We start from the raw sequence: 13,730 nt of genomic DNA, 5'->3' as shown, positions 1-13,730 counted from the left end.
GCTGCTTCTATTTAAGAGATAAAATTCTGAACACACTAGGAAAGGAGAAAGGGCAAGTGCCTATGGAGAAAGAAAGCACAGCCATCAAAAGAGGCTAGGATGAGCGGCTGGGGACTGATGTCCATTGGCCCTTCTTATTTCAATGTAAATGGCAATGAGAACAGGGCTTCATAGAGGAGTCAGAGTAGAGGGACATGTGAGGCATGAGGAAACACACATAAGCATTAGGGCAGGTTATGTGTAAGGAAAAGATTATCCCCGTTCTCAAATACCTCATGTTTGTACTAGCTATTTCATTTGCTTTGCACCCTTACTACCAATAGTCTTACAAATCCTACCCCCTGCAGTGGCAGTCAGGGATAGAGGCTGGTCGAATGAGAGAAAGGCATCATCTTCTGCATTCTCCTTCCTTCCTTAGACTTATTTCCCTCATTTCTACCTTCTCCTGGTCCTGCCTTTACTTGTCTCTCTTTGCCACATTTGGCTGGAGTTCTGTTGCAAAACTGTAAAGGATATCATCTCTATAAACTGTGCCTAAGAGAAGGAAACAAGTAATTTGCCTACCTGGCCAGAATGAGGAAGCTTATTGAGGACTTTGGAAAGATAGACACAATCTCCCTATCAGACGTTCAAAGAGTGCAAGTTATTTACCTGATATAAAGTACTGTCAATCAACCATGGATAAGAGAGTCTGGTAACAATTATGTTTATCTGAAGGAGAGGAGGGATCATTTGGCCTTTTCTAAGGAATCTGCATAAAGTTTTCCCTTTGAATGTCACTGGGCAAGGCAGATACAAGCTGGAAGAGAGCCCCAGGTCTCCTAATGCTCAGGCAGCACCTGTTTTCTCAAGGTACTATTAGCTGGAGATCAGTCTCAGATGGTAGGCAAGGAGCTAAGGAAAAATTTCACTGTCACAGGATTCTTTCAACATGAGAAGGTCTGTGCTCTGCTCTCAGGAGAGGAAATTGTGAACTTACCTGGAAGAGGTGGAAAGAGAAAACAGGGGTAGGTAATCAATTCTGTCCTCTCTACTTTGACCCATTTGACTGTGACAGTCCTGAATTGCTTGATATGAAATTACTCTTGGAACTCAGGGAGCCCAGATGGGAAAACCTGGTGCTCTCCATGATGCCCACCATGGAGCTGACCCCAGCCAATGAGGTTGCCATGTAATTATCCACCTATCTTTCCAGCTTTAAGGGAATTCCAGGAGTCATGCTTTTTTTCTTGGAAAAGGAAAAAATACAGTGGGGCATCAGTTAGAAACACCTGCTTCTGCCACCCCAATTTCTGATTTCTACCTTTTGACAGTCACCAAATCCCCTACTGTCTAATCTCCTTGGAAACTTTTCATGCACTTTAGGATCAACAGCTTTATTGAACAATTCATGAATTGGGAAGCATCCCACTCAGAAAGTAGAAGGGAGACCCACCAACGAAGTGGAAACAGAAGCTCATACACAGTAAATGCAAGTGAGGAAATGTTCTAATAGGTTGCCATTAAATTTCTATTTTACATTGGGGTTCTTATAAAATGGGGATCAGATATACACTGATTAGTATGGTATTCTTGTCCATTTTGATAAGCTAACTCTACTGGACCAAATCTGGTTTATCAGCAGATATCACTTATCTGCAGTTCTGTAGAGTGTGTTCCATTTTCTAGGAAAGTCCCTGCAGGTCAATTGGGCTTTTTTATTTTAATGCAATTTTATTGAGATATATTCACATACCATACAATCATCCAAAGTGTACAATCAATTGATCACAGTGTCATCATATGTGCATTCATCACCACAATAAATTTTTTGAACATTTTCATTACTCCAAGAAATAAAAATGAAAATAAGAATAAAAATTAAAAGCATGAAAGAATACACAAAACATCTCATACAATCATCTTCAATAATCAAGGATACTGGCTTGCAGTTCAACAATTTCAGGTATTTCCCTCTAGTTATTCCAATACACTAATACCTAAAAAGGGATATCTATAAAATGCATAAGAATAACTTCCAGAATGACCTCTTGGAGTCTCTTGACTCCATTTGAAATCTCTCAGCCAATGAAACTTTATTTGACTTCATTTCTCTTCCACATTTTGGTCAAGAAAGCTTTCTCAATCCCACGATGCCAGGTCCAGGCTCATCCCCGGGAGTCATGTCCCACATTGCCAGGGAGATTTCCACCCCTGGGAGTCAAGTCCCACGTTTGGGAGGGGAGGGGGGAGGCAAGCAGTGAGTTTAGAGAGAAAGGCCACATCTGAGCAATGAAAGAGGTTCTCTGGGGGTGACTCTTAGGCACAATTATAAGAAGACTTAGCTTCTCCTTTGCAGTAACAAGCTTCATAAGGGTAAATCCCAAGATCGAGGGCTTGGCCTACTACAACGGCAGTCTCCAATGGTTGCAAGAATATCAGGAATTCCCCAGGTGGGGAAGTTTAATATTTCCAATTTTTCCCCAGTCCCTCAAGGGGGCTCTTCAAGGGCATTTTTATTCTCTGCCCAAATTACTCTGGGATGTATCAGGGCTTCATGCGAACCTGTACAAACCAACCAGATCTCACCCCCATTCAAGGTTCTGTGTAATTGTGGTGTTTGAATAAACTGACCATACAAGTTAAATTATATAGCACGCTACAGAAAATATAGATTTTCCACTAAATAAACATCAATTCCTTTGGTCTCACATAGAAGTTGAAGTTTTAAAACACAGTCAATATCATCCTTTTCCCTTTAGTCTAGTCCTTTTCCCTTTAGTCTGGTTTAACTTAGTCCTAACCAAGTCCATTTTGTTCATATCTCTAAGTAAAGTCTGATCTCTTTTTCAGTTTCTTAATCATTTGTTGTATGGAGTAGTGCCAACATTCATAGCTGCCAAACTCTGGCACTGAATCTCACGTGTCACACAGATACCCGAAGTTCCAGGGACTGACCATGTTATACACAAATAGCTCATCATCTCAGAATTTAGAAATAACTATTACAATTCATGAGCAGATGTGACTGCTGTAAGAGCTTACAATCTAGGAACCTTTACTGTAAGTCTGCCCCTGATAATCTACACTCTCAGATTCAATTCTCAGAGTTCACACATTATAGTTAGCCCATATTAGTGAGGCATTATAATGTTTATCTTTCCAATTCTGGCTTATTTCACTCACTTTACTTTCCTCGAGGTCCATTCACCTAGTTGCATACCTCACAACTTCATTTCTTCTTGCCACTGCTCAATATTCCATTGAATGTATACACCATAGTTCACCATTCTGTTTATCAGTTGATGTACCCTTAGGTCACCTCCATCTGTCATGAATCGTTAATACTGCTGCCATCAACACCAGTGTGCAATGTTCATTCATGTCCCTGCTCTCAGTTTTTCCAAGTATATACCCAATAACTGGGTTGCAGAACCATATGGCAACCCCATAGTTAGCTTCCTGTGGAATCACCACACTGCCCTCCAGATAGGCTGTAGCATTCTACTTCCCTACCAACAGGGAATAGGTACATCCTTCTCTCCACATTTTCTCCAGCACTTGTATCCCTCTGTTTATTTTTTAAACAGTTTTATTCACACACCATACAGTCCATTCTAAATAAATAATCAGTGATTCCAGGTATAGTCACATGTTCCAGTTTGTTAATGCTGCCGTTATGCAAAATACCAGAAATGAGTTGGCTTTCAAAAAGGGGGTTTATTTGGTTAAAAAGTTACAGTCTGAAGGCCATGAAAATATCCAAATGAAGGAATGAATATTTCCTCCTTGTTTCATTATGAATATGTTTTTATTTGTTCATAAAGCAAATATCTTTGTTTTCTTCTCTATCTTATCCCCTTATCATATGACAAAAGCTATATTGTTCAATTCACAGTATTTAAGTTAAAGGAAATCAAATTTAAGAGTCAATTTATCCAAGGACTTGCACCCTATTCTGGGAAGATATAGTGTGTTTCCAGTTGTATGCAGGACATCTGAGTATTGTTAGGTGAAATATATGTCTGTTATTGTGCTCTACTTAGAGATAAAGTATGGTTTAAGGTGATGGGTTTAAATGCCAAGTTGACAAGGGGTGGACTGTGATGGTTAGGTTTGTGTGTCAACTTGGCCAGGTGACAGCGTCCAGGTGTCTGGTCAAGCAAGCACTGGCCTAACCTTTACTGCAAGGACATTTGTGGCTGTTTGATAAACCAGAAAGCTGGTTTATTAAATCATCAGTCAATTGACTGCAGCTGTGACTGATTACATCAACAATGGGCATGTCTTCCAAAATGAGAGAATTCAATCACCTGGATTTAATCCAATCGGTTGAAGACTTTTAAGAGAGAAAGAGAGAGGACCTTCACTTCTTTGGTTGGCCAGCAAAGCATTTCCTGAGGAGTTCATTGAACACCTTCACTGGAGTTTCTGGTTCACTGCCTGCCCTACAGAATTTGGACTCATGCATCCCCACAGTTGCATGAGACACTTTTATAAAATCTTTTATTAACAGATATTTCTTGTTGATTCTGTTCCCCATCACACAGTATTATGTTATCTATTTCTGGGTCTATACAATGAATCTTGTTTACCCTTATGTACTTCTTCAGCAACAGATGCCCAATTTCTAACCTCATTCTATCCCCTAATAACCTGTATTCTCAACTTTAACTCTCAAATTTTGCTCATCAATGTTAATTCATATTAGTGAGTCCATAGAGCACCCACCCATTTATTTCCCACTAATTTCAACCAACATAATGTCTACTGTCTACCATTTTGACTTTTAGAATTTATGTCATATCCTATTTTATTTTCCCTCTCTCTCTCCCTTTCTCTTTACTCTAGTCTTCACGTCTACTCTCTTCTCCTAATCTCTCTCTCCTGTCTTTTCCTATCTGCCTATGGTGCTCCCTTTACTATTTCTTGTAGAGCAGGTCTCTTGTTCACAAATGCTTTCAGGGTCTGTTTGTCTGAAAATATTTTAAATTCTCCCTCCTTTTTGAAGGACAGTTTTGCCAGATATAGAATTCTTGGTTGGCAGTTTTTGTCTTTCAGTATCTTAAATATATCATGCCATTGCCTTCTTGTCTCCATGGTTTCTCCTGAGAAATCTGCATAGTCTGATCGAGCTTCTTTTGTATGATAGGTTGCTTTTCCCTTGCTGCTTTCAGAATTCTCTCTGTCTTTGACATTCAATAATTTTATTATTAAGTGTCTTGGAGTATGTCTATTCAGATCTATTCCATTTGGGGTACACTGCGCTTCTTGAATCTGCAGTTTTATGTCTTTCATAAGAGATGGGAAATTTTCAGTGATTATTCCCTCCATTATTCTTTCTGCCCCTTTTCCTTTCTCTTCTCCTTCTGGGACACCCACAACATGTATATTCATGCACTTTATGTTGTCCTTCAATTTCCTGAGACCCTAATCATATTTTTCCATTTCTTTTCCGTATCTGTTCTTTTCTGTGTAGGATGTCAGTTGTCTTGTCCTTTAGTTCCTGAATCCTTTCTTCTGCCTCTTTAAATCTGCTGTTGTGTGTCTCCATTCTGTTTTTCATCTCTTCTATTGTGCTTTCATTCCCTTAAATTCTGCCAATTGTTTTTTCAACCTTTCAAGTTCTTCCTTATGTTCGCCCAATGTCTTCTTTATGCCCTTCATCTCTTTTGCCATATCTTCCCTCAATTCATTAATTTGATTTTTGAAATAATTTAGTATATTTGTTTAAAGATGTTTAATTAGTTGTTTCAACTCCTGTATTTCATTTGAAGTGTAAGTTGTTCCTTTGACTGGACCAAATCTTCATTTTTTCTAGTATAATTCGTAATTTCTTGTCTAGGCATCTGGTTTCCTTGATTACCCCAATCAGATTTTCCCAGACCAGATGGGCCCTAGTCTCAAGACGGTGTAATCTGCATCAGGTTTCCCTGAGGATGAGACCCAGAAGGTTGTCAGACTTTCCTTGTGAGGCCTCTAGACACTGTGCTTTTCCTATCTTTCCCAGCAGGTGGCGCTTGTCAGTCTGCAGCTCCCAACTGGCATAAAAAGGTGTGTTGCTTTTAATTCTCAGTAGACCCTGTCCCTGCCAGGGACTGAGAGCGTAAGAAGCCAAGCTTAAGCTATTTCTGTTTCCACCACCCCCCAGGTCCAAGGGTCTGAGTTCTTTGAGGGAGGGCAGCCACTTGAGCTGGGTCCTGCCTCCCTCTTTTCTTAGGGAAGATAAGCCCTTTAGGGATTTATCTCCTACATTTGACTTCTTCCATTGTCTCTCTAACTATCCCAGCTCCAGCCTTGCCTGGGTCAGTGCCTGACAATGAAAATGCCTGAGGCTCTCTCCAATGAGCCACCCAGAACAAGAGGAAAAAAACAAGGAAAAAAGAAAGAAATCCATCCCCTCAGAGCCAGTCCCCAGGCCCCCAGCCACCAGCCAAGAACCAGGGTGGCACACAGCCCTTTTTCAGTATTCTGAGCTCAGCTGACTCCTAATGCCTCTGTTTTCACTTGTGTATTTTTTTTTCTGTTGGCCCCACCTCCTCTCTGTGGGGAGAAGCCTCAGGTTCCTTTCCTGCTTGATCTGGGTTTATCTGTGCTTGTAGTCCAAACTCATTAACTAAAACCGAAGTTGGAGCTTGGCTGAGTTACCTTCCCTTCTTCCTAGTAGACTGCTTTTTTTTCCCATAGGGAAGTGTTTCAGCTCAGCTGCTGTGCTGGTGGGAGAGGGGTGCCAGCTCTGCAGTTTGGGAGCTTTACTTACAATTCTATGCTGCAATCTCAGTTTTCCACCCATTCCAGACTGGTGCACAATGTGTCTCGGGTCACAGATGTCCCCTAACAGTTGTTCCAGACAATTTACTAGTTGTTCCTGGCTATAAGCTAGTTGTTCCAGAGGACTAACTAAATTCCACACCTCCCTATGCCGCCTTCTTGCCCTGCCTAGGCCAATTGTTTTTGTCTTCTAGAAAAGCCCTTCTCAGAAAGAGGTCTGTCTCAGCAACGCCCAATGCAGGTGACCACTTTATTTTGCTTAACAAAACCAAAGAGTACAGAGAAGTGTGTACTTCAGGTTCTCCTCAGTGATGCATCCATATTGTTGAAACAGTTAAGCACTCGCCAAAACAATTGTTGGCAATTAGCTTTGGGTGGACAAGGTTTCCCAGGATCAGTTGTTCTTCCTGACATGAGAGAGATCACTTTAATTAGGTGCAGAAAAAGGGTAACCCAGGTATTAGGACAAGACTGACCAAAAGTGTAAGGTAAGGGGACACAGCAAAAACAAATCAAGTATTAGTATGGTTTCCCAGGGCTGGGACCCTGCCATCTCACAGGTTAAGACTATTTTTAGTGCTTCCCATCCTCTATCCCAACTAAGCTCTATGATTCTCTCTGCCAAGTCCCAGGTTAACTTAGGCATTCACCTAATCCAGCTTCTCAATCTTACTTTCACCTGTGTATCCAACTGATTTCTCAACATTTCTGGCCGGATGTATCCATTGCCCCAGGCAGGCCAGGTTTAACACATATACATCTGTTTCCCCAGATGAACTTATTTTAAATGGGCACATTCATTCTCCTTGCTGCAAACTAACAAACAAAAAAGGGATTTTTAATTGATATTTGTAAGGCCATAAACCAAAGCAGCCATAAATTCCTAGATAAGAAATCCCCAACCCCCAAAGGTGCATCTTAAAGTACACATGTGCATTCCTATGCACGATAGCTATCTATACTTGAACCATTCCTGCTACCTATCAGTAACTTCAAGGACACATGTTTACTATCTTGCCAATCCTGACTTGGCTCTGTGCTTTCCTTGTTCTTGCCTTATACAGCCTTCTGCAACCTGCTGGGCAGCATGGAGCACTGCTCTGAATGCCTGCGACCACCCAGTCTGTAAATTTCCTAATAAACTCTTACTATTTTGCTATATGGACTGGCCTGCTTCCTTTTTCAGCCTTAAGTGCCCAAGGAACTTTGACAGAACCTATTCTGTAGGGTCACAGCCAGAAAATGTGTTAGAAAAACTGGGCTAGAGTCCCTTCTTGTAATATTAGAGCACTGCATTAATTTATCAAAGCCAATAGGAAGAATGATTGGTAATCCAAGGTTTTAATTTCACCATATGTAACCAGAGGAGTCTGCATTCAATTTTGCTATGTCTCTCAGTATACAGTCAATGGAAAATATATTTGATTAGAACAAAAGAGAGGCATTTAAGTGACCTCTTTTAATAGTAGGACAGTAAGGTCATCCACTCCTCCCATCCACAGGGACATGCTCTTGGCAGCATGGTGGATGAACCAGCGGGAGGCGAGTGTGCTTGTGCAGCTCAGGGGAGCAGACTGGGCCACCACTGCCCGCTCGTTGCTCCACTGCTGTGCATGGCAAGGCACTGCTACCACCACTGTCGCTAAAGCTGCTGACCCGGGCAGTTGGGCTGCAGCTTACACCTCCTCAGCCCGGTGGGAGGAAAGCCCTTCCCACTCCTCCTGCCCACTCCTGCCCCAGCCCTCCTCCTGCCCAGCTGCCCTGCACCCCACCCACTGCCCTGTCCCACCTCCCCTGGGCTAGGAAGTGAACAAAGGCAAGAGTCCAAGGAGGAGGGCAGGGAGAAGAAAGAGGGCCAGCAAAGAAGGGGAACACTACCTCATGCTGCATGCTGTCCAGCCCCAAGCTCAGGAGGAATGCCCACTCTCTGCTGGAGTCCTACCAGCCCAACACTGATCTGAGCCACAAGGACACAGGCTGCAATCTACAGGATATCAGCAACCAGGAGAACATCGACAATTTGAACAGGGAATTCAATCCTTCAGACCATCCTCGGGCCAGTGCAGTATTCCTCAATAAATCTCAGATGGATGTGAGAGAAAAGCACAAGTCTCTTCATTAACCATCATCCTCCAGGACAAACAGTAAGGGAACAGCTCCTGCTCCACTATTTTCCTAGATGATAGCAAAATCAACCAAACCTCAGGTACACAATTAAAATGTGTAGCTCTCACAAAAAAATTATCACTTCAAAGACAGGGAGCCAGATGGAAGGATGCTCTTAGATATTTTGATGAAAACCTTTACCCTCTTTCAAAATCTGAGTGCCACCAGATTACGACAGGCACAACCCAGAGCTGACAGAGATCTACTGGTTGGTTCTGACGCTATTCAGTGCTGCTCAGCTGACAGATGAATGTGCCACTGTCACCCTGGTATAACTTGAAAGACTTTTAACATATGCAGAGATAAGTATCTGTCCAGTAAACTGGAAGCAAATTGTACTAGGGATGAGTCTGTTGGCCTCCAAAGTGTGGGACAACCACCTGGTCTGAATTGTGGATTACTGCCAGATCCTGAAGGCTATCAAAAAGACATGAATGAGCTAAAGCGACAGTTTCTTGAATTGTTCCTATTCAACATCAGTGTTCCTTCCAGTGTTTATGCCAAGTATTATTTTGATCTTCACTCTCAGGCAGAAGCAACAACCTGAGCTTTCCCTTGGAGCGCCTTAGCAGGGAGAGAGCTCACAAACTTGAGGCCATCTCCGGCCTTTGTGAGGATAAGTACAAGGACTTGAGAAGGTCCACGAGGAAGCAGTCAGTGATTGCTGGTAACCTGACTCTGACCAGGTGGTGTCTGGCCATCATCTCCTAACAGTGGGCGTCCTCCCTGAAGGACCTTCTGTAGCCTTCTAGTCTCTCCTTTAGTTTGGGAAAGACAAGACTTGGTGCTCCAGTTTGCCAATGCTGCCTTTATGCAAAACACCAGAAATGGATTGGCTTTTATAATGGTGGTTAATTTGGTTACAAAGTTACAGTCCTAAGATCATAAAAGTGCCCAAACTAAGGCATCAACAATAGGGTACCTTCACTGGGGTCCAGAAAACCTCTGTCACCTGGGAAGGCATGTGGCTGTCGTCTCCTCCAGGGTTCTGGTTTTAAAATGGCTTTCTCCCAGGAAGTTTCTAAGTGTCTGAAGTTGTTCTCTTAGTTTCTCCCAGGCAAACTCTGGGCTAACAACAGTCTGCTTTCAACAACTGTCTCCAAAATGTCTCTCTCAGCTGCAGCATTGAGCTCTTACAGGGCTCCAGTGATTTAATCAAGACCCACACTGAATGGGCAGGGCCACACCTCCATGGAAATAATCTAATCAAAGGTATTACCCACAGTTGGGTGAGTCACATCGCCATGGAAACACTTAATCAAGAGGTCACACCTTAATCAGAAAGATTAGTAAATCTGTCCCCACAAGATCACATTAAAGAATGTGACTTTTGGGAGAACATAATATATCCAAACTGGCACACTTGGGGTGGATTTGTTTTTGTTTTGTTTTGTTTTTGCTTTTGTTTTTGTTTTTGCTTTTGTTTTCTCCTTTCCTTTTCATTTTTTCATCCATAGCTCCATCAGGCTGCCTTGAAGACTGCCTCCAGGCAGCAAGGCTTCAAGGGACACGAAATCAGTATTCTGGAAATCCCATTTCATGCCTTTCGTCATAGTCAGTAACAGCACTTTCTTGGTGGAGGACATGCTGACTCTACTGCTGAAGTAGGAGGTAAAGGGAAAGAAAAATAGTGTAGAAGCATGGGAAAATATTTAAACGGCTTTGCCACTTCTTAAATCCACCGCCTCAACAGTAAATCAGCGCAACATGGAAACAAAGCAGTATTTAAATCAATTCGGATGACCATTAAAGAAATCGAATGGCCGTGTTTTATCCTAGCCTATTTGGATCAGTAAGACCCATGTTCCAAAAGACTTTTTGCATTCCTTCTTGCTGCTTTTTTTTTTGGGGGGGGGGGGATTTTTGTTTGTTTTCATTTGGGTCCCACAGAGCAGAGAACGTATATAGTTTGTACCTTCCATTATGCAGACATCCAAATAAATAGTACTGATTATTTCTCTCTGCACTATTCTAGCAAGCTGTCTTCTGAACTTTCTTTCTTGACAAGTGTGATGCACTTGTTATGTTTCTGTACACCTTTATCTTATCCTTTTTTTTTTTACTTCAACAACAGCAAAATTAACTTGATTGTAGTGCTGAACCAGAAGTACCCCTTTCCCTCCTTCTTCAACCCAAGAAAATTATAGAATATATAGGTGCTTGTGCCTTCCTATTTTCTTTTTTTGCTTTTTTGCTTTCCCTGATTCGAAGTTGTAGTAACCAGATCAGTCAGACTTTGTGGACTGAAGGAAACAATGGGCAGCAAAGGGTATCATCTGGTTGAGATATTTTATTTTTCAGATGTGCTAGAGTGATTGAGTAGGGAGCCGTTTTTTGTACATCCTGCCCACTTCATTCTCCCACATTCATGTCCATTGTTGCAAGCAATATTCTTCTCAATTATAATATGTTCACTTTAAATCAAACTTCATTTATTTGTATACAATTTTTTAAAAATATAAAATGAAAAAAAGGTGGATCTTCCAGTGGGAAAACCATTGGAAAGCAAAATGTTAATATTTAGTGAAGTATTTTTCACAGAAAGATAGAATTAAAAAAAAAAACTCAACTTAAATTTTTCATTGTGGGTGCTTAGCAAAGTTATACAAAGTTCAAACTGTAAAGGTTTCTGCTTCATTAATTATTACTGTATTTTTTCATTTTCTGCCTATCCCTGATTTCCTTATAGGCTAGATGAGAATTTTTTATATCAAATAATATAAAAGTGTTAATGATATAATATCAAAGAGATAGCTTGATATTGTCTAAGAATCTGAGTCACTGAAGCATTATAGTGCTTTTGGTTTTTTTGTATACTTTCTTAGGTCACTATGACAGAGGTTTCTGAGTTTCTCCCTTTCTCAATATCTCTGATGCAAATGTCAACAGATGGCCTGTGTTTCACTTTATCCATATATGAGCTTGGAAAACTTCATAATCTTCTATTAATTAGTCTTGAAGACCCTAAAGTCATAAGTCTGATACCCAAAACGTGCCTTCGTCTAAATGAAGCATGGCTTAGAAATGAAAGGGACTCAGAAAATTGAAATATCCATAACACCAAACCAAAATTTCTAGTCAGATGTAAATGAAATTTGTATATGTAAACATCACTGTTTGGGCCAGAAATATCATCAAGTTGTCTCTGGCCTAAAATTTCAAAAGCAAACAAGCAAAATATAAAGTTAATTATCTTACATTGTAAATGTGTTGACATACTCTGTGTAAGTACCAAAATCAGTTTCTCTCTTCAAGTAAGAGTTGGATTTAGAACTTTAAATAGAGCTCTAAAAATGTAGAAAATATCATTTTATATTCCCTAATCTATCTAGCTTACAAAGGGATATATTTTTGCAGCAGAATATGAATACCTCTCAAGCATAAATTAGTTCCTCTCATTATGTAAAGTCTCTTATTTTACTGCTCTATTTCAGAAAAGAGGTTCTGCTTCCTTTATAGGAGAAATCTTATTTTCATCCCTTTTATTTGAAGGAGAGAGATTTGAAATTTGAATTATGTAAATATTTCAATGCATCCGCTATTATTTTGTGGAGTTTATCAGACTACTTTAAAATTGTATAGTCTATTGTATGCATGTACAATACAGTTTGATACATAAAATTTCAAGAGGATTCCATCAAACCTAGCTTATTCTTGTTTAGACTACTGAATACTGTTTTAGCCTTATGCACTGGGTTCAACTTCTGTATAGGAAAATTTTCCATGTTCGTTAATTAGTATCAATTCTGTATTTAACTTGGTTATGTTTCTTGCACTAAGGATTTTTAAAACTACTGTAAGTACAGATTTTAGTGTGAATCGTTTGACACATAGATGGATAGACAAGGTTTATTTTGTTTTATTTTTTACTATATGATGATGAAGACTTACATTTTGTTCTCTGGTTTGTTCTCAATTTGAAAAAAAAAAAATAGTATAGTACCTATTGATAAATTGTGATTGTAATTTGTTTCCAAGGTGATTCAATACCCCACCATTAAAGCTGGATTGCTATTTTGGGTGGTGGGAGGTAGGGGTGAGGGCATAGTAGACCAAAAATGAATCAAGTCTTCAATATGAAAACTGATATTTTTAAAATTATTAAGTAAATACAAAATTACTAACTTTCAGTACATAAACCAGGGATGATCCATGTATGTGCAAGCATATGAGGATCTTTTTTTTTATTAACAGAAACACTGATTCTCAGGCCTGAGACTACTATAAATACTTACAGAAGATTCTGACTAAAAAACATCCCTTTAAATATTTGCATAAACATTTTCTGTCTAATACTGCATCACGCATGTCTTGAGGTAAACTACCCTTATGCTCAGTTTGCATTTTGCCACGTCTCCTTATCTTTACTTTCTGACTAATCTTACCTTCACTTGTCTTTGAACCTGGGGATCCCCCCCCCAAAAATGTTTAATTGCAGTGAATGCTCCCTGATTCCAGAAAACATATTTCTTATTATTTACTGTCCCACCCTTGAAGTATTTTCCTTTTCTTACGTACTGGCAGAAAATCACAATGCAGTTAGATTTGCTAAAGAAGAGGATGGAAAAGGAAGAGTTGGGTTGTTTTTAAAACACTTTTTCTTAAGTAGGCTCTACAGAGCCCTTGAACTGTACGTCCTAAAGATAAATTGAATCATAATATTGGTCAACAATGAAAACTGTTACAGGGCTGAGATAATACCCAAGCCATTCTAAACTCAGCTGAGCACTCTTGCCATTTGAGAAAAATAGAGCAGGGCCTCAAGAGTCAAAGGAGGAGACAGATGACATTTCATTTCTTACCTCACTAGCTTC

The 13,730-nt window shown here is 40.2% G+C and overlaps 1 pseudogene; it reads left to right on the top strand.

The window, feature by feature from the left end:
• Positions 1-8,270: 8,270 nt before the first annotated feature.
• Positions 8,271-9,627, top strand: LOC119507789 (annotated as a pseudogene).
• The last annotated feature ends 4,103 nt before the right edge of the window (positions 9,628-13,730 follow it).

Source organism: Choloepus didactylus, chromosome 13, assembly GCF_015220235.1.
Source record: "Choloepus didactylus isolate mChoDid1 chromosome 13, mChoDid1.pri, whole genome shotgun sequence".
Classification (NCBI taxonomy): Eukaryota; Metazoa; Chordata; class Mammalia; order Pilosa; family Megalonychidae; genus Choloepus; species Choloepus didactylus.
The sequence above is the reverse complement of the archived record's forward strand: the minus strand, read 5'-3'. Positions and strand labels throughout refer to the sequence as shown.